Raw genomic sequence first — 22,601 nt, forward strand, 5'->3', positions numbered from 1 at the left:
TAACTTTTCCTGGGATTTTGGGGTGAAATTAGGGGCCTCGGCTTATATTCGGGTCGGCTTATACTCGAGTATATACAGTAGGTATGTATTTTTTACCACGTTATGTCACCTACTTCACCTTAAGTGTTAGTATAACTGTTTGTATACACATTGATGCAATTAAAATGATTCTGATACGTATTTATTATGGAAAAACAACACATACTTTACTGAAATAACATGAATACAGAACATACCATGGCACAACTTACCATATACATTTTGCTGCATGATGGAATAAATGCTCTTGCTAATTTTTTACACAAAGTGTTGCAGAATTTCCTTTCTTGTATACATTGGTTCACATTGGCACCTCTTTTTTAAATAAAAGTAGTGTTGCCTTCATTTGGGACTATACACTTTTCAATAAGGATATTAGAAGTAAATAATCAACTTGCATAAAGAAAAATTTAGGAAGAAAATACATAAAAAAAAAAACTTTTTACCACTGATGACTCTAAATCTGAGAAGGCAGTATGTGTGCTGAAAAAGCTATAAAACAACAGTGACTGTATTGTACATAACAATATTCATACAGTGTGAAACTGTTACATTAAAAGATGTATGATTTACTCAATTCTCCAGTGTATTCTTTTATCAGTGTCCAAAATATGTTACATTTAACTGCTGTGTTGACACCCCCGTCTTTTTTTCCTTTCTCTTATACTCATTATTTTCTTTAAAAAGACAGAGGTGGGGCCAAAAACTGTGTGATAACATAGCCATATACTGTATGAATTCTGACAAAAGTTTATTTTTTTATCAAGGATTTCATTGGGGTCAGGTGAAAGGTTATCATACTGAAAAAATACTGAGTCTTATTGAATTAAAAAATTACAAAATACAAACATGAATGGCCATGAACTGGGCTGCTGTAATCTGCATTGTAATAGTACGGAGTTTGTTTTTCCCCCATAGACCTTAAGGCACTTGGTCAGAACTAGAGATGAGCGAAATTACAGTAAATTCGATTTGTCACGAACTTCTCGGCTCGGCAGTTGATGACTTATCCTGCATAAATTCGTTCAGCTTTCAGGTGCTCCGGTGGGCTGGAAAAGGTGGATACAGTCCTAGGAAAGATTCTCCTAGGACTGTATCCACCTTTTCCAGCCCAGTGGAGCACCTGAAAGCTGAATTAATTTATGCAGGATAAGTCATCAACTGCCAAGCCGAGATGTTCGCGCCGAATCGAATTTACTGTAAGTTCGCTCATCTCTAGTCAGAACCATTCCCAGTAGCAATATTACAATTACAGTATAATAAAAGTCACAATATTTTCTAAATTTACTTTGTTTATTAGCTTTGCAATTGTCCTCTGTTAAACTTCTGGAAGACAGCAGTCAGTAGCAGTTACTTCTGGAAGACAGTAGTCTGAAGTAGTTATTTCTGGAAGACTGCAGTCAGTAGCAGTTACGTATGGAAAACCGCAGTCAGTGGCAGTTACTACTAAAAGACCACAGGCAGTGGCAGTTACTTTTGGAAAACTGCAGTCAACAGCAGTTACTTCTGAAAAACTAGTCAGTAGCAGTTACTTTTGGAAGACTAGGCAGCAGCAGTTACTTCTGAAATACCACAGGCAGTAGCAGTTTTTTTTTTTTTTTTTGGAAGACCACAGTCAGTAGCAGTTGCTTTTGGAAGATGGCAGGCAGACCGCAGTAAATAGCAGTTACTTCTGAAAAACTACAGTCAGTAGCAGTTACTTCTGGAAGACAGCAGTCAGTATCAGTAATTTCTGAAAGACCGCAGGCAGTAGCAGTTACTTTTGGAAAACTACAGGCAGTAGCAGTTACTTTTGGAAAACCACAGTCAATAGCAGTTACTTCTGAAAAACTAGTCAGTAGCAGTTACTTTTGGAAGACTAGGCAGCAGCAGTTACTTCTGAAATACCACAGGCAGTAGCAGTTACTTTTGAAAGACTGTAGGCAGCAGCAGTTACTTCTGAAATATCACAGGCAGTAGCAGTTACTTTTAGAAGACCGCAGTCAGTAGCAGTTTTGCTATATTTTTTTTAATTGTCCTCTATGGTTGATATGGTTCATATTTAAAGTGCATATCGTGTTTATACAAATCTAACTATTTTTGTAAACTTTATTTAACTTTATTAGACTTTGCAAAGCAAAGATTAAATGACTGATTTGACCGTGTCATTTTAACAATCAGATAGATACCCCGATCATATTTTCTAAGTAAATAAGGAAGGGGTACTTGTAAAAATCCTGTGAATGTAGTAAATGTGCCTACTGGTTGCTCTGCTAGAGAGTGCAGGCAGGCAGCAGAAAAAAGAAGAGTGTCAGTATTCAGTGTGAAATGTATGCTTCCCTTCTCCTGATCTCTTATCAAACACACAAAGATTGTGTAAAACACAGCTCTCTCACCACAAGACGCAGAGCGATCTGAAGCAGGCGGTAACCCTCAGATGTTCATATGTTATAACTAAAAGCTGACAGAAAGTTTTCCAGCAGCCCTCCAGCGAACAGATTGCAAATAGAAGTGTTTCTGTCCTCGCCTGCCGCAGATCTGCACCCACTGGGACGGGGGGAACATGCAGAGAGTTTAATGCTACTATAAATGTGCTGCTTACACTGTCAATAGAGACAAACATGTACACAGCCCTTATGCACTAGAAGAATCTGTGTGGCTGGGGTGAGGGGAAAAGAAATAAAAATACCTACAATTTGTCACCATTTAAAAAAAGGATGCATGTGTAAAAATTGTAGAAGTGAATTGTCTATTTCTGAACACATCTAAATTTATTGGTGAAAATACTGATATGTTTTTTATTGCAGTATCACAGTGGAGTTTGTGATATGCGACAAACACCTTATCAGTGTAAGTGATCTGGTTGTCCCCCTACTGATCCTGAAAATGTGTGCACATGTGAAGTGGTTGATGGCTTTCACCTGTCCTACAGTGCTGTTGTGTGATTTTACTCCGTGACATATGTGAATTCAAATAAAGGAAAAACAGACATGGTCGCACATCCACAACATGCACAATGAACAGGTCATTAGTGTACATGATGATCATGAAGTGTAAAGCCACGTCACAGCCACCTGTACGTATCGGGTCCCTAACATCCCTAGCATAAAATGGTGCTGCACTGAGTGGTGACCACCACTGCAACACCATTGCTCACAAGTGGAACAACCCACTGGCAGAGCTGCCCCAATACTGCCCGGCCAGAACCTGGGCCACGCCTCCCCACAGACATGGCACTATGGCAGCAATGTCCACCGCAAAGCATAGCACCACTTACTCCACGACAATTCTCATTAATTTGGGTAATCACCACTTGGCCATTGGTGCTAACATCTCCTTCCAACTCACACCAGTTCACTAGATTAACAGGACAGGAACTTACAGGCCACAGTGTAGTCTTCCACAGGTCACTATCTCTCTCCCTGAAATGCCACACAGTCAACTTGACCCAGCTCTGACTCCCTACAGGGCAGAAGTCTCGCAAAGCTCATGCCAACTTAGTTATAGCCTGAAGTTTCACACATCCCTCCCCACCACGGTTATAGTTCCACACAGGGATGAAGACACAGGCAGTCCACACAGTCTTTCAGGCTTGGATCTTCACAAGGCTGAATTCTTACCAAGCCTGTCCAGTCACAAAATACTTTCTTAAGCCAGCTGACCTATTGTCTCTCCTTAACAACATCCTAGCTTTGCTGCGTGGTAGCTTTCAACTTCCACAGTACTACTACTTATCTCCCTCTCAGGCACACTATTGCTTTCTCCAGCTTTTAGCTCACCAGTGCTACCAACAGTTGACAAGCACAGGCCTAATCTGTTAAGCCAACAATAGGTTTTCTTGACATCGAATGATATCACTACACACAGTGTGTCCCTATAAAGACTTTTTCAACACTTCTGATCCTGACCTGACAGAGATAGGCCGCACCAGAAGGCCGTTTACCCCACGTATCTATCGTCTTTTTAGTTGAGCTAAATGTAATATCAGAAAGACTGTTGGTCACAGGTTTCTTATGCTTTATAACCGATTATTTTATTCAACATGATAACACCCTAAGCTAAAATAATTCAGGAGGTTTATTTGCAAAGAAGTGTAGGATACAATTTGTGTGTTTGAACCAGAAGACAGAATGTGTACATCTGGATAACGAAAAAACATTATAATCTCTGATATGTGCTCTCTCTCTCTCTCTCTCTCTCTCTCTCTCTCACTCTCTCCGGAGATTTTGGGAACTGCAGTGTATGGACATTTCTGTATTTGTTTATATGTACACATTCATATAATGACTCCATGGACAAGCAATTGACAAAAAATTCTGCAGCATCTGTTCTGGAGCCTGTATTAATTCAGAGGGCCTGGTCTAGGGTCAGTGTTTAGGAAGTCTGTATTTATTTAGTGAAGCTGGTTTCCATTTGTTTACATGTCTTACACAGGGGTGTGAATTTGTTTAGGGGGTGTGGGGTCTGTATTTAAAGATGTCCAATGCTAAGAAATGTGCCCCCTATCCGCAGGGATCGGTCTGACTGCTGGGACCCCCATGATCTCCTGTAAAAGGCCCTGGCTTGGCCTCAGCTCTGTGCTGTTAAAGTGCGTTTTGTACCCAGCACGTCCACTGGTCAAAGCACGCCCCCTCCATTCATCTCTATGGGAGAGGCGGAGGCACAGAACGCTATGTCTATGGAGGGGGTGTGTTTGGACCAGCTGAAATGGCAAAACTTCACACACAGCATCTCAGCCATGGCTAACTAAGGGCCCAATACAGTAGATCGCGGGAGGTCCCAGTGGCTGGACCCCCCGCGATCAGACATTCATTCCCTGTCTGGAGGATAGGGGATAAATTTCTTAGCACTGGACATATTCTTTAAAGGGTACTCCGGCGCTTAGACATCTTATCCCCTATCCAAAGCATAGGGGATAAGATGCCTGATCGCGGGAGTCCCGCCGCTGGGGACCCCCGTGATCTTGCACACCGCACCCTGTTTATAATCAGTCCCCAGAGCGTGTTCGCTCCGAGTCTGATTACCGGCGACCACAGGGCCGGCGGCGTGTGACCTCACGCCTCCGCCCCCGTGTGACGTCATGCTCCGCACCTCAATTCAAGCCTATGGGAGGGGGCGTGACAGCTGTCATGCCCCCTCCCATAGGCTTGCATTGAGGGGGCGGAGCGTGATGTCACACGGGGGCAGAGACATATTCCTTTTTGTGGGATGTGTTGTAATAAAAAAAATAATATGTGGATGTTTGATTATATTTTTTTTTACACATATATCATTCACTGGGTGTTTTCATCAATGTTATACTTCATAGTTTGGAAATTTCCATTTCAGGTGTCCTGATACACATGGGTCAGGGCAGGAGTGCAGCATTTTGGGAGTCAGCCTCCCTGCAGTTAATTACTGCTAGCATATATGTGTGTATGTGTGTGTGTATGTGTGTGTGTGTGTGTGTGTGTGTGTGTGTGTGTGTGTGTGTGTGAATATGTGTATACTTATGTTTTTGTATACAGTATGATATATTCTCAAATTGTACATGCATAGTTCCCTAGTTGTCAGTCACGCTCAGGTAAATGTGTTTAAAGCCCCGAGAACCATTACTAACTGAGGGTGCTACATGACCTGATGACTACTCGGGGTTCATTACTATATCTCATGGGTTAATCACAAAAAAATCTTTGAGTGAGTTCCAGGGTATGCAAAAAAATGTGTGATTGTTTTACCTTGATTTGGCACAAAATGGGTTATTATTTTTTGGGGGCACAAAAATACATTTTTACACTATGGGGGACGCAAAAGCAATAATTTTTACTGTGTGGTGGACAAAAAGTGGGCAATATTACTGCAGGCACAATAATGGGGCATCACTAATATATGGGGTACAATATAGTGCACTGTTGGTTACTAATATTTTTGGGGCACTGAATGAACCTGCACTGTAATCACTTATAAGGTCTGCAGAGCACCAATGACCTTACAATGGCCGATACCATTCCTACATTGTATAGGAGGGATATTGGTCTTTGCGTATTTTTTTTAGAAACAGTATGGCGGAATTATTCCTTCACTGTATGTGATGCTTATGATGTGGCAGTATTATTTGAGCCTTATACAGTATAATGGCATTATTGGTAATATAAGTCTTCGTATAGGGTTTTTTTTTAATAACAGTAGGGAGATAATAGTTAACCACTGTATGTAGGTAATATGTGGTTCATATTTAGTGATATTATTTGATAATTATGCATATAAATATTTTGTATGTAATTAGAAGGAACATATTCCTTGTGGCCTCCCTGGCAAGTGTGAATTTATTCCCCTGCAGTCAGATTCATCAAAACCTGTGCAGAGGGAAAGTTGTCCAGTTGCCCATAGCAACCTTGCTTACTTTTTCACAGGCCTTCCTAAAAATGAAAGAAGCGATCTGATTGGTTGCTATGGGCAACTGGGCAAGTTTTCCTCTGCATAGGTTTTGATAAATCTCCCCCTACATCCCCAGCCCCTGCACCTTGTTATCCCTTCAGATGCATCTTCTCTGTCTTCTTTCAGAGCAGACCTGCGTCCTCACAAGACAGAGCAGGGGGAGGGGAGATGAGGAGCTGTGTAGGAGCTTCTTGCTCTCATGCACACCTGTGACCTCCAGGAAGGGGAGATGAGGGGGCGTGGCCTATCTCTCTCATGCACACCTGTGATCACCTGGAGGGGGAGATGAGGGGGCGTGGCCTATCTCTCTCATGCACACCTGTGACCTCCAGGAGGGGGAGATGAGGGGGCGTGGCCTATCTCTGTCATGCAGTTTTGAAAGAACAGAGAAGAAAAAAACCATGACATCTTGTCCACAGCCTAATCCTAACCTGTGGACAACAGTCAGAGATCCAACACAGAACTACAGAACTTCCTGGCCCACAAACAGGCAAGAAAAAAAGACACATGCTACACAAACATATAATACATGTCAATTGTAAAAAACATGAACATTAAAAGAAGATGCAATATAGCCAAAAATCTTAACCACCGGAGAACCCCTTTAAGCGCCCCTAGCTAGAGCCCTGGATAGAACATATAGGTTTCTGGGGGATTTTGGCATCCGTGCAGCATATCTATAAAATGTACCGTATTTTTCGCCCTATAGGACGCACCGGCGTATAAGACGCACCCTATTTTTAGGTGCAAAATCTAAAAAATTAAAGATTTTGAACCCAATAGTGGTCTTCAACCTGTGGACCTCCAGATGTTGCAAAACTACAACTCCCAGCATGCCCGGACAGCCGTTGGCTGTCCGGGCATGCTGGGAGTTGTAGTTTTGCAACATCTGGAGGTCTGCAGATTGAAGACCACTGCAGGAGGTAATACTCACGTGTCCCCGCCGCTCCGGACCCGTCACCGCTGCCCTGGATGTCGCTCCATCGCTGTCGCCGTGTCCCCGTCGCTCCGGAACGTCTCTGCTGCCGGCCGGGTATCCTCGCTCTCCGTCGCCGTCATCACGTCGTTACACACGCCGACGCACGTAAGCGACAAAGTGATGACGAGGAAGGAGAGCGCCGGCCATACAGGGGATCCCTGAACGGAGAAGACACCCAGGAGGCAGGTATGGTCCCTCCCGGTGTCCTGTAAGCACTAACCCGGCTATTCAGTCGGGCTGTTTGGGACCGCCGCGGTGAAATCCCGAACAGCCCGACTGAACAGCCGGGTTAGTGTCACTTTCCCTTCAGACGCGGCGGTCAGCTTTGATCGCCGCGTCTGAAGGGTTAATACAGGGCATCACCGCGATCGGTGATGTCCTGTATTAGCCGCGTGTCCCGGCCGTTGATGGCAGCAGGGACCGCCGCGATAGGGGTGTATTCGCCGTATAAGACGCACCGACTTTTCCCCCCCAGTTTTGGGGAAGAAAAACTGCGTCTTATGCGGCGAAAAATATGGTACATACAGTACTGCATCTTTTACACGCACATGTGATGCTAAACATACCAAAAACTGTGCAGAATTTTGGAGCAAGCCAATTTTAATATTTTATACCTGTGCCATATATTGTGTACATTTGCTAATGATTGTAATTCTGTATCTTTTTCAGTTTCCAAATTTGCAAGTAAAAGAACAATGTTTCATAAGAGAAAATGGCCTTGAAGAAATTTACACTGACAGCATTTCAGTGACGGAACAATGGGATTCATGTTCATTTACAAACAGCAACACTTTTCTGTGGAAACTAGAGATGAGCGAATTTACAGTAAATTTGATTCGTCACGAACTTCTCGGCTCGGCAGTTGATGACTTATCCTGCATAAATTAGTTCAGCCTTCAGGTGTTCCGGTGGGCTTGAAAAGGGGAGGAAAGAGTCTCCTAGGACAGTATCCACCTTTTCCAGGCCACCGGAGCACCGGAAAGCTGAACTAATTTATGCAGGATAAGGCATCAACTGCTGAGCCGAGAAGTTCGTGACGAATCGAATTTACTGTAAGTTCGCTCATCTCTACCTCTGAGCATCTGGTGAAAGCAACAGTTTATTGAAGCCATTCGGGGCTGTGCTTGTTTTTGAGGTTTTTGTTTGAACTCTCTCCTTGTCAATTAGTTTCTTATCTTCATTTCTAATTTCCCAAAAAATCCTCTTCCTTAAAGAAGAAAGAATTAGCTTTTTATTCCATTTGGCTGTGTAACCAATGTAAGTATATGAGATAACGCCTTAGGTTAAAATCATACACTTTACTGCCTCCAGCTGACCACTGCTCAGAACTACTTTTTCAGCTACTCCTGAACATATACTGTAGACCTTATGTACCAGTGTGAGAGTAAATGTTCAGAACTGACTGTATGTCAGTAAAGATATACAGCTACATGTCAGAAAATGAATATGAATATATATATATATATACAATGCTCAAAAAACATAAAGGGAACACTTAAACAACACAATGTAACTCCAAGTCAATCACACTTCTGTGAAATCACACTGTCCACTCAGGAAGCAACACTGATTGACAATCAATTTCACATGCTGTTGTGCAAATGGAACAGACAACAGGTGGAAATTATAGGCAATTAGCAAGACACCCCCAATAAAGGAGTGGTTCTGCAGGTGGTGACCACAGACCACTTCTCAGTTCCTATGCTTCCTGGCTGATGTTTTGGTCACTTTTGAATGCTGGCGGTGCTTTCACTCTAGTGGTAGCATGAGACGGAGTCTACAACCCACCCAAGTGACTCAGGTAGTGCAGCTCATCCAGGATGGCACATCAATGGGAGCTGTGGCAAGAAGGTTTGTCCAGAGCATGGAGGCACGTCCTGCTGCCTGCAACATCCTCCAGCATAACCGGTTTGGCGGTGGGTCAGTAATGGTGTGGGGTGGCTTTTCTTTTGGGGGCCGCACAGCACCTCCATGTGCTTGCCAGAGGTAGTCTGACTGCCATTAGATACCGAGATGAGATCCTCAGACCCCTTGTGTGACCATATTCTGGTGCGGTTGGCCCTGGGTTCCTCCTAATGCAAGACAATGCAAGACCTCATGTGTAGTGATTAGCAGCAGGGGCCATATTCGAATTCGCAATATTTCACGAATATATTGACGATTATTCATCCTATGTTCGCGAAATATGCATATTCGCTATGTTCATTCACATTTTTTTTGCATGCAAAAATTCTCATGGAAAATTCGCATAACATTCACATAAAAATTTGCATGTGGGAAAAAAAAAATTGCATGGAAAATTCCCATAAAAATTTGCATAAAAATTCCCATGTGAAAAAAAACAAAAAAAAAGAATATTCGTCATTACGAATATATAGCACTATATTCGAAATATTAGCAAAATCGCCGATATTCATGATACAAATTTGCATTACGAATATTCGTGCTCAACACTAGTCATGTGGCTGGAGTATGTCAGCAGTTCCTACAAGAGGAAGGCATTGATGCTATGGACTGGCCCGTCCGTACCCCAGACCTGAATCCGATTGAACACATCTGGGACATAATGTCTCACTCCATCCACCAACGCCACGTTGCACCACAGACTGTCCAGGAGTTGGCGGATGCTTTAGTCCAGGTCTGGGAGGACATCCCTCAGGAGATGTTACGCCACCTCATGTTGAGGTCACACACACTACTGAGCCTCATTTTGACTTGTTTTAAGGACATTACATAAAGTTGGATCAGCCTGTAGTGTGTTTTTTCCACATTGATTTTGAGTGTGACTCCATATCCAGACCTCCATGGGTTGATAAATTTGATTTCCATTGATAATTTTTGTGTGATTCTTTTGTCAGCACATTCAACTATGTAAAGACAATTTCATACGATTAGTTCATTCATTCAGATCTAGGATATTTTATCTTAGTGTTCCCTTAATTTTTTGAGCAGTATATATATATATATATATATATATATATATATATATATAGATAGATAGATAGATAGATAGATATATAGATAGATAGATAGATAGATAGATAGATAGATAGCAGAATCTCGCAATAGCGGACACTATTGGGAGATGTCCCCTATTGGGAAAAAAGGCTTAAACATCTTTCTAAATGACGGAATACTATTCTCTACTCACTCCAGAGTGTAATTACCTACAAAACACCATAGAAAGCTAAATATAATATAAATATAAAAAATAATTTTGCACTGTAATAAGGCTTTAAAAAAATCTCAACAATATAATTAATTAGGAAATGTAATGCCAAATCATTCATATCAAATCATTCCCCGTGCAATACTAAATCATTCCCCAATTCCCTCAACCCCGTTCTGACTTCTTTCCTGGCCAGCAAGCAGTGGCGAGTGACGCTCCTCTGCGCTTCTCTCAATGAGGGCAGCAGCGGTCGCCAGCAGTGACAAGTGACACTCCATACTGCCGCTGAGTGAAGCACAGAGGAGCGTCACTCATCACTGCCTGCTGGCTAGGTAAAAAGTAAGTAGAACAGGGAGATGAGGGAATAGGGGAATGATTTGGCATGGGGGGGTGATTTGGCAAGGGGATGAGGGAATGGGTGAATGATTTGCTATAGGGAATTTTATTCCCTATTGGGTATGTTTTGTCCCCTATTTGGAGTGTTTTGTCCCCTATTGACAGTGTTTTTTTCCCCTATTGGGTGTGTCCATGACCGCTATTGGGAATGTCCCCTATTTGGGGGGTGCAAATAGTCCTATGGACTCTGCCGGGGAATTAAAAACTGTCCGTTATTGTGAGGTGTCCCCAATTGGGAGGTGTCCACTTAGGGAGATTTCACTGTATATATATTTGCTTTCTCATCTGAGACTTTTTCATTATGAGATCTGGCTATAACCACCCAGCAAGATCTTGTATTTTGGCACAAAATTCCCCCAGGGTCCATTGGAAAGTGTACTGGATGCAAGGGTAGGGTTTAGGCCTGACTACTGAAGATGGTGTGCCCCTTTAATGCATTTTTTTAATTATAGTTAAATAATTATTTATTTTTTGTGGAGGCTAATGATTTTTAAGTTAGAACACATAATGCTTTTGGTCCTCTTTAAAGAAGTTCTCCGCTTTAAAGAAAAAACGGATACCTTCTAGGCCTACATTATAATGAACTACACAGTGCCCAGTCCAGCGCTGACACTCCATTCCATTCTGGTCCCCGTTTTTACTCCCTCTGGCGATGCGCTCTCCCTGCTCTGCTGATGATGCTCCGAACCCAAGTGGCATCAGGAGAGCGGGGGAGTGTGTAACCAGGAGAAGTAAACAGGTACCTGTGCTGGACTGGGTGAGGTAAGTACAGTGTTTATTATTTTATAGCCCTAGCAGAAAGCAGTTAATTTTTTAAATCAGAGACCCCCATTAAGGTAGGAAACTCTGTGGACATAGGTACTGAACATATGTATCATAGATGTGTATTATAACTGATGTTTGAATAAAGGAAAACTAAAGTTGAAAATGGACTGAAAATGTTTAAAGGGGTTCTCCGGTGCTTAAACATCTTATCCCCTATCCAAAGGATAGGGGATAAGATGCCTGATCGCGGGAGTCCCGCCGCTGGGGACCCCCGGGATCTTGCACGCGGCACCCTGTTTGTAATCAGTCCCCGGAGCGTGTTCGTGGCCCCCCGGTGATTACAAACGGGGTGCCGCGTGCATGATCCTGGGGGTCCCCAGCAGCGGGACTCCCGCGATCAGGTATCTTATCCCCTATCCTTTGGATAGGGGATAAGATGTTTAAGCACCAGAGAACCCCTTTAAATTCTCAGCAATTTTCATAGGCAAAGAGTTTAGATTAGTACTTATTAAGTAAATGTATCCTTTTTATGGTCATTCAATGCATGATATATTCCCTATTCCCACATCTGTATCTCAATTCCTGAGTGGCACTTGTGCAATGATATGTGTATCTGCAGGTGCTTCTGTGTACATTTTCATGGGCACATTTCCAGTTTTCTCATGGGCAGTGCCACGTTAACAGTTTACAATCAAAGCAACTTGTATCTAGAAAACAATGCTACAACTCCTTAATTTCTTGTGAAATGTCTTAACTGCCAGAGGAAATGTACACTCCACCCCCAGTAATTGGGACACACCCAGCCTTCATGTGTGAAACACGATTTCCCAAATTTGAGAGATCACATGTCACTATTAAATACACAACTTACCAAACACATTTTATCAGTCTTCTTTTGTGATCTAGTGATCTAGTAATTGCTTATAGAACACGCATATATAGGTTGTAGGTATATGTGCAATAATTGTTTTCTGATTCTCATTATTTTTTATTTACATTTTTGTACATTATTATGGGCGCTGCCATCTTGCCTGAGCAGTTTTTTCACAGCATTTAGAGATATGCTTTACAACAAGGCCCATGAACACAAGCAATAATAGACAGTAGCTGTCCCATGAATGGTAAATATTACTGGGCATTCTCTGTGACCGTTGAAGAAGTCATTTCACAAGAAGGGGGAGCCTGAGCTGTTTGCCTCATCTCTTGTCTTCTCTATCTACTGGTGTCACCTCTCATTGTAATGCTGTACAGTTTACTTTACATCAGCCTTCTCCTTACCACAGACAGATAAGGAAGTATCAGCTTAGTTTTAAGCTTAGTGGCGTGAATTGAAATGATAATATTGCTTTAATATAGATAATAAAAAAGAAAATAAGAAAAAAAATCACTAAGTAAAAAAATTATTTGTATGTATATATATATATATATATATATATATATATATATATATATATATAGAAAAAATATATAATTAAGGGAACCTTTAAAATGTTACTTTTTAATTATCTTTCTTAAAAAATGTACAAAAAACAAACAAAAAATTTAAATTTTTTAAGAAGGATAATTAAAAAGTAACATTTTAAAGGTTCCCTTAATTATATATTTTTTCTGATTAATACTGGGAGACGTAACCTGTACAGTGGTCAGTACCACACCATCCCTGTATATATATATATATATATATATATATATATATATATATATATATATATATTAAAAATGAAATCTTGATTTAAACAAAAAGTCATTTTCCTTTACATGTGTGTATTTACAAGTACATTATCCTGCACATATTTTATGCACAGAATTTCAAGCTGCAGATTTTATGCTGCAGACTTCAATGTTAACTAAATGACTGAACACAGAATCAAATTGTATGCATCAAATATGTGCAGTATACTGTACGTGTGAATAGGTCCTTAAAAGGGTATTCCGCCCCTAGACACCTTATCCCCTATCCAAAGGAGAGGGGATAAGATGTCAGATCGCCACGGTACCGCTGCTGGGGACCCTCTGTGCATAATGACGGGCAATACAGGGGCCGGAGCATCGTTACATCACGGCTCCGCCCCTCATAACGTCACGGCCCGCCCCCTCAATACAAGTCTATGGGAGGGGGCGTGGCGGTCGTCATGCCCCTGCCATAGACTTGTATTAAGGGGACAGGCCGTGATGTCACAAGGGGCGGAGCCATGACGTTACTCTGCTCAGTCCCCTGTATCGCCCGTCATTACGCACAGAGCGAACTCGCTCTGTGCAGTGATGATAGCGGGGTGCAGCAGCGGCAATCCCGGGGGTCCCCAGCAGCGGGACCACGGCGATCTGACATCTTATCCCGTATTCTTTGGATAGGGGATAAGATGTCTAGAGGCGGAGTACCCCTTTAAGCTCCTAAGCCACAGTGCAAAAACTATAGGGGGCCCTCACAACCATGTGCCAGTTACAATAGTGGTGTCTTATGATAATTATGTGGCAGATGGGCCTTTGGAATACTTCTGATATTAGGGCACAGAAGCACCTGCTGTTGCTGCTCCTCTTGTAGCTCTGACCAGGAATTGACTGCTGCCATGCTGTTTTCCGTCATCACAATGCCGGTCCACAACAATGCAGGTCTGACAGTTTGGTAGCTAGGCTTGCGTTGTCCATCAGTCACAGTCTCACAAAGAGGTTGCAAGGCTGCAATATTAAGGTTTTAAGGGACAACATTTCCATGCCGCTCTCATTCTTTTTTTATTTATTTCTGTACTAATATAAAAGGTGGGAACATACCAAGCAGGTACATCCGCAACAAAATGTATGGCAATGTGCCTGATAATTCTCTTCAGACAGCCGTGGCCCAGGTAATGGGGGTTGGACCCAACTGATGTGATATTGATCTGTGTCACTCCTGTAAGATGTCAGTCTTTGGGTGTAGTACATGTCCCAAGCGGACTGCAGTCTAAGGTCATTCTCCCATTGTATAAATACAATACTCATAGCATCCCACACTTAATGCAATATCGTTATGTAAACAATGGCTAATAATATTTATGATGTATAGGTGATGAGAGACGGCGAGTCTTTCCTTCATCATCTCTTTGTCATCTCTTGCTCATCCATATAAACCAGGCATTGAAGTGGTATTTGCAGCAGGCGGAAATTATCTGGATCTTCATATAGAAAGCGGAAAATTTACACTTATAACATTATGTTAAAATGAGTTTCAGTGCAAGCTTAGGCTGATGCCCAACAACAAAAAGTTTCCCTATACAAAACTACCACATGTGCAGTAAACTGCTTTTAACATACTATCATAGCTCAGCTTTTATTTTACGACAGCAATGAAAGCAGCACTGTAATTGGTTGCTATCTGTCTAAGGTGGAATTCACACCACGATTTGTTCATGTGGTTTGCATACTGTTTAGAAGTATTAAAACCATATGAGCTAAAACCATATAAAACTGTATACTTTTACGGTTTAATATGGTTCTTAATAACTACAATACTATAAAAAACTATATACGGTTTTGAAACAGCAGACAAAACCTTGGTATGACCCATTTTTTGTTCGGCAAAGAAACGGACTGAACCGCAACCGTGCCACACCGTATAAAACTGGATTCAATTTTTAGTACAACTTCTCAATGCTGGTCTATGGAATTGTGGCTTTAATCGGTCTTATATAAATATATGGTTGTCGTATACATAAACCCAGGTGTGAGTGCACCCTAAAACAAAAAGCAGGCACACTTTGGTAGTATGGTCTGCAGCTGGATCTAGTGCTGTTGTGTTACAACCCCCACAGTAGACCCAAAATAGGGGGTAAAAAAGAAAAAAATGAATATTAAGGAGACCGCATTGACTTTTAAAATGTATTTAGGTTTTATGACCTGGATCAACAAATGACACAAAAATAAACACTCATACAGCAAATGGAAAATGTTTTAAAAACTGTTTAATAATTTTCCTATGTACACTGAATATCAACAAAATTGGCAATGAAAGGTATTTAATGTAGATAAAGAAAAATGATGCATTATATACCTTGTGTGTCTGTTCCTTCCCACTGCAAGGTAAAGCAATATGCCAATGACTGATCCACAAAAATAGCCCGCTCTTCAGACTCCATTCTGTAGGAAAAGATGTCATGTGACTCAACTCTGCTTTAAATTACTAAGAAAGATAAAGAATACTCTGTTGCTTTGTTTTTTGACAATATAATGCACACTTACCCCCAACATTCCTGCAGTATCATATCTTTCACCCCAGCTTAGCTGCATCAATACATTTTATTACTGAAGAGGGATCATGTGACGTCTGGTCTTACAAAATGACATTCGCTAGTGTGTAACAAGAAGTAATCTGTCCTGTGTCAGTGGACTTCAGGATTACATCATCACGTATTAGATCCCACCTGGTAGTTCAGACATCTCCCCACCCAGATGTATTAGTATTCTGCTGCTATATGACCATAGTAATAGTAATAGGTCCATACATTGATTACTGCACAGTTATAGCATTATGTACGGATGTAGCCGAGTTAAAGGGGTACTCCACTCTCCAGCGTTCGGAACATTTAGTTCCGAACGCTGGTGCAGGCTTCGGGGGTCGCCATGCCCCCTTGTGATGTCATACCCCGCCCCCTCAATGTAAGTCTATGGGAGGGGGTGTGGCAGCCGTCACGTCCCCTCCCATAGACTTACATTGAGGGAGCGGGGTTTGACGTCATGAAGGAAGGAGCGTGACGTCACAAGGGGGCGTGGTGACCCCTTAAGCCGCACCAGTGTTCGAAACTAAATGTTCCAAATGCTGGGGAGTGGAGTACCCCTTTAACAGTCAAACACACTTAAGTTATGTGCTGCAACTCCGACTGTTAACATTGCTACATCTGTACCGCTTATGCAAGTCTCTGCACATAAGATGTTATACGTTATATTGTTAATTCCGCTTCATGTGTAAGTGATTTTGCATGTCCTGTGTGATGCAGCCTGACACTGCTCACCTCTAGATCTAGACTAACAGGGAGAAGTGATGGGCTGCAGCTATATCTCATAATAATCGGTAGTGTGAGTTAGGAGATAGAAGTTTTACATCACTAATCTATTAGGTACTGCACTTATAAAGAAATCTCTAATATAAGCCTATGCTTCACTTTCGGTCTTCCCAAATCAGAATGAGCTTCATGTATTCCCTACGGGAGCGCTGGTGATAGCAGAGTACAGTGCTCAGGTATCTCTGGTGCTCCCTTATGCAATGCAGAGATTGGGTGCCGATCCTGTGATCCATGCAGCAGGGGGATTCAGGGCTCCATTCTGGAGATAATGGTGGGTCCCAGAGGCTGGACCCCCTGTGATCAAACACTTGTCCCCTATACTGTGGACAGAGGATATGTTCTTAAATGCTTTAGTACCCCTTTAACAGTAGGAAGGGGAAATATTGACAAGCTATTCCAGCTGTGAGATGAACACTGTTAGGGTCTATTCGGTGGCAGATATGCTACAGAAATTACTCCAATCTCCCCTTCATCTGAATGGGGCTTGCAAGAAGTCATGTGCTTGCCATCAAAGTAAGCCAATTCAGACCGATTGAGGTGAATTAAAATCACATCATTTTTTGTAAATCTGCTGCATGTGAATATACTCTAAGAGGCAATGTAATGGGTATAATAATAATTTAACAGCCCAGTTTAGTATTATTAGGTTACCTGTAATGTTACTTAATACAGAGGTCGGTTACAAACACAGGAATGGTGAGGACTGCCTAAAGTCCTAAACTCTAACAACGAAAGAGTTGTATATTTAATGAGACCTGTATATCGTTTATTCTAAAATATGACTTTTATGAATAAACAACCCTGGCAATGTGTTGGTAAACAGTGTAGAATGGATATGTCAGCCCATCAGTTGCCCATATAAAATTCTGTATATCAAAGAATATTTGTGGCTTCTAAGTTGACAGTAGCCAGGTTCCAAGAGACACAGATTTCCTTTGAAATGTACTTTTACTTTACAATAGGTCCTACCACATCCCTGTACACACCTCTTCTCGCCCTATACCAGCACAGATGTTGCTTGTTTTTTCATTTTCTAATACTCCTCCTTTATTTATAATAGGGAGGTATATTTGTGTTGGCATTTTTTGTGGTTGTGCAATGAAACACATCAGCAACACCTTCTATCTGTAAAATGCCTGGAAGCATTGTGTGATTGAGTACATGATCCCTCTTCACTTGATGATCTGTCCTGAGCTCAGGGAGAAGCTTCACATAATGCAGACAGGGGAACGCTAAATGCCTGTGATAGATGTGTGGATACATTACATTTAAAGGAAGGTCAATGATTGTATAAATGCTGTCATGGAAACATATTCCCATTCATTCAAGTTAGGCTACGGGTAGAGATACCTCCTCTCAGTCCACTCAAGATTTTAAGTTTCTGCAATATAAAGCAGATACATTTAGTTAGATAGATAGATAGATAGATAGATATGGGATAGATATGAGATCGATAGATAGATAGATAGATATGAGATCGATAGATAGATAGATAGATATGAAATAGATAGATAGATAGATAGATAGATAGATAGGAGATAGATAGATAGATAGATATGAGATAGATAGATAGATATGAGATAGATAGATAGGAGATAGATAGATAGATAGATATGAGATAGATAGATACTGTAGATAGATAGATAGATAATAGATAGATAGATATGAGATAGATAGATATGATATAGATAGATAGGAGATAGATAGATAGATAGATAGATAGGAGATAGATAGATAGATAGATAGATAGGAGATAGATAGATGAATAGATAGATAGATATGAGATAGATAGGAGATAGATAGGAGATAGATAGATAGATATGAGATAGATAGGAGATAGATAGGAGATAGATAGATAGATAGATATGAGATAGATAGGAGATAGATAGATAGATAGGAGATAGATAGATAGATAGGAGATAGATAGATAGATATGAGATAGATAGATAAATTATAGTAGACAGATGGATAAATAGATACATTGTGGGGTATTTCTGAAGCCTTTTACCTTTTTTTCCTGTCTAAATTTGGCACAAAATTTTGGTGCAGTGTGTTTTTGCGCCTTTTAGTTTACGCACATTCCTTTGGTTGGCTGTTATATGTGTGTGTTTTCAGTCTGGTTTTTGCAGTGGTCAGGAATTTATAAAAATGCAACTTTTTAAGCAGGCGCAAAATTTGGCGCAAACCGTTTAAAAAGGCGCAAATCACCTCCATAATAAAAAGTGCCATAGAAAACACACATTATAAAAATTTGTTGAAATTACTCATTATTATAGGCAGATCACCTTGTTATTTGAAATAATATATATATATATTTTTTTTTCCTATCAAAAATATAACAAAAAAAAGAAAACTTTTCACACATAATTTCTGAAATTGCACCAAATTTATAGCCCGACTTGTGCCTTTTTGTAAATTTGGTTCAGTGAGTTAAAAAGCCACTCATGAAAAAAAGAAGTAAGAAAACACATACCACAGCCATTATTCGTAAATACCCCCCAATATCTTTCATATGTGAGTACACCCCTAACATTTTGTAAATCATTTATTATATCTTTTTATGTGACAACACTAAAAAAAAATTGACACCGCTACAATGTAAAGTAGTGAGTGCGCAGCCTGTATAACAGTGTTTACTGTTGTCGCCTTAAAATAACTCAGCACACAGCCATTAATGCCTAAACCTTGGCAACAAAAGTGAATGCACCCCTAAGTGGAAATGTCCAAATTGGGCTCAATTAGCCAGTTTCCCTCTCAGGTATGAATGGGGAGCTGGTGTTAGTGTTATCTCTCTTACAATCTCTAATACTGGTCACTGGAAGTTCAACGGCAACTCTCTATAGATCTAAAAAAAAAAAAAATGCAGAGGTTGAAGGGGTGAGGGCAGCCTGTCAAATCGCGGATCATACACCACACACTGCATCAAAGTTGTCTGCAAGGCTGTCGTCCCAGAAAGAAATCTCTTCAAAAGAGGACGCACAAGAAAGCCTGCATACAGTTTGCTGAAGACAAGAAGACTAAGGACATGGATTACCGGAACCATGTCCTGTGGTCTGTTGACATGGTGGAAACCGGAGTGATGGGGATCCGGCACTAGCAGGACTAGGGCAGTATATAGGAGCGGGGAATGGTGTTAGTGTAGACGAGGCAAAGTGTGGATGTCAGCGGTGCACCTCAGCATGAGCAACAAAGTAAAGCAAAATAGAATCCAAAACTAGATTGCACTCCACGGACTTCATTCAACAGGGTGCAGGCATGTACAGGCGGAGGCAGGGGCACACCGGTCTGTTGACACAGTGTCAAGCATGTGTGACGGCAACAAGATGAGGTGTACAAAGTCAAGTGTGTCTTGCCTACAGTCAAGCATGGTGGTGAGATTGCCATGGTCTGGACCTTCATGAGTGCTGCTGGCACTGGGGAGATACAGTTCATTGAGGGAACCATGAATGTCAACATGTACTGTGACATACTGAAGCAGAGAATGATCCCCTCGTTTAGGAGACTGGGCCACAGGACAGTGTTTCAACAAGATAACAACCCTAACACACACCTCCAAAACCACCACTGCATTGCTTAAGATTATGGACGGGCCTGTCCAAACTTAAACCCTATTGAGCATCTGTGGGGAAACCTGAAACGGAAGGTGGGGGAGCGCAAGGTCTCTAACATCCACCAACTCCATGATGTTATCATGGAGGAGTGGAAAAAGACTTCAGGGGCAAAATAATGGTGGCCATACAAAATATTGACACTTTGAGCCCAATTTGGACATTTCCACTTAGGGGTGTACTCACTTTTGTTACCATGGTTTATACATTAATGGCTGTATTGGGATATTTTGAGAAACAACATTACACATTATTATACAGGCTTTACACTCATTACTTTACATTGTAGCAGAGGGTAATTTCTTCAGTGTTGTCAGATGAAAAGATAGAATAAAATATTTACAAAAATGTGAGATACTGTAGATAGATGAAACAGACAGTAGACAGATAGATAGATAAATAAATAGAGATAGATAGATGGATATGATAGATAGATAGATAGATAGATAGATAGATAGATAGATATGAGATAAATAGATGATTGATAGATAGATATGAGATAAATAGATGATTGATAGATAGATAAAAGATAGATAGATAAGTATATAAATAAATAGATAGATAGATAGATAGATAGATAAATAATAGATATATAGATAGATAGATAGATAGATAAAAGATATATAGATAAGTATATAAATAGATAGATAGTAGATAGATAGATAGATAGATAGATAGATAAAAGATATATAGATAAGTATATAAATAAATAAATAGATGATGGATAGATAGATAGATAGATAGATAGATAGATAGATACATCAAATGATAGATATATAATAGATAGATTAGACAGTAGATAGGAAATAGCTAGATAAATAAATAAGTAAGTAAATAACTAAATAGGCAATTGATAGATAGATAGATAGATAGATAGATAGATAAATGATAGATAGATAGATGATAGATAGATAATAGATAGATAGATAGATAATAGATAGATAGGAGATAGATAGATAGATAATAGATAGATAGATAGATAGATAATAGATAGATAGGAGATAGATAGGAGATAGATACATAGATAGATAGATAATAGATAGATAGGAGATAGATAGATAGATAGATAGATAGATAGATAGATAGGAAATAGATAGATAGATAGATAGATAGATAGGAGATAGATAGATAGATAGATAGATAGATAGGTAGATAGATAGGAGATAGATAGATAGATAGATAGATAGATAGATAAAACAGTAGCATACGTAGGATTACATAAAACTGTCCATCAATAGAAAAATGTAAAACATCCCTTTTGCAGGCAGTAAACGTTGGGAATTTCAGACATGTGTAGCAATATTTCATGTGTGACTGTCATCTACACGTAGGTATGAAGGTCATGATGTGTAGTTGGACTAGAGCTTGGGTGGGTTTAGCTTAGTGCACATTCACACTAGTTTTTCTGTTTCAATATTAAGGACCAGAAATACTGTTGTTATATTCTATAAAACAGCTAGTTAATGGATTCATACAATGTGCTACAAAATGATGTATTCTGTAGTCCATTAAAATTAATAGGAAATGTTAACAAAACCGTGAGGAAAAGCACTAGTGTGAACGCCACCTAATTCATTCTTATTCCTGTTTTCTATGCAGAATTCTGGAGAAAATTCCCTACACTGATACGAGCAACAGGCGACTTTTACTGCTGCAATATTCTTTGTAAAATATGACAGAAATGTAGCAGTCTGCAAAAAGAGCATTCTTCCTAAGTACTGTAATACTGCTTTTCTCCTGCTTAGATTCATTGCAGCATTGTTTGCAACTGTTCCATACACCTACATGAAGTTAGAAAAAATAATGTACATGCTGGGAAAACAGCCCAATGTATATGTATGTCAGGGCAAACGTACTGTTCTGATCATTACACTTCTCAATTCTAACTGATCACAGTTTATTTGTAATATATATATATATATATATATATATATATATATATAGGCCTCAGTCTTTTCCATTCATGATGGCCTGATGGCCCATAACATATCTAGTGTATTATCTACCCTGTGCTACAGTTAAAAGCAGTTATATTTACCATATAAACCAACTACAACTATATACTTTGCCTAGCACGGGAAATGACTTTTATGAATTGTACATATATATTTTTTATTTTATTTTTCCTCATTTAAAATGACATAGGTTACATCTTGTATTGATCGTGTTCATCCAGCCACGTTTTCCCTACAGAGAACATAATGGGATTTAATCCA

General features: G+C 40.3%; 1 long non-coding RNA gene across 2 annotated transcripts in view; it reads right to left on the minus strand.

Annotated features, from left to right (window-relative positions):
* Positions 1 to 15,693: 15,693 nt before the first annotated feature.
* Positions 15,694 to 22,601, minus strand: part of LOC130356068 (uncharacterized) — a 14,754-nt gene continuing 7,846 nt past the window's right edge. For both annotated transcript variants that reach the window (XR_008888767.1, XR_008888768.1), the window contains exon 3: positions 15,694 to 15,854. This is a non-coding gene — a long non-coding RNA (uncharacterized LOC130356068). The remainder of the gene's footprint in view (positions 15,855 to 22,601) is intronic.

Source organism: Hyla sarda, chromosome 2, assembly GCF_029499605.1.
Source record: "Hyla sarda isolate aHylSar1 chromosome 2, aHylSar1.hap1, whole genome shotgun sequence".
NCBI lineage: Eukaryota > Metazoa > Chordata > Amphibia > Anura > Hylidae > Hyla > Hyla sarda.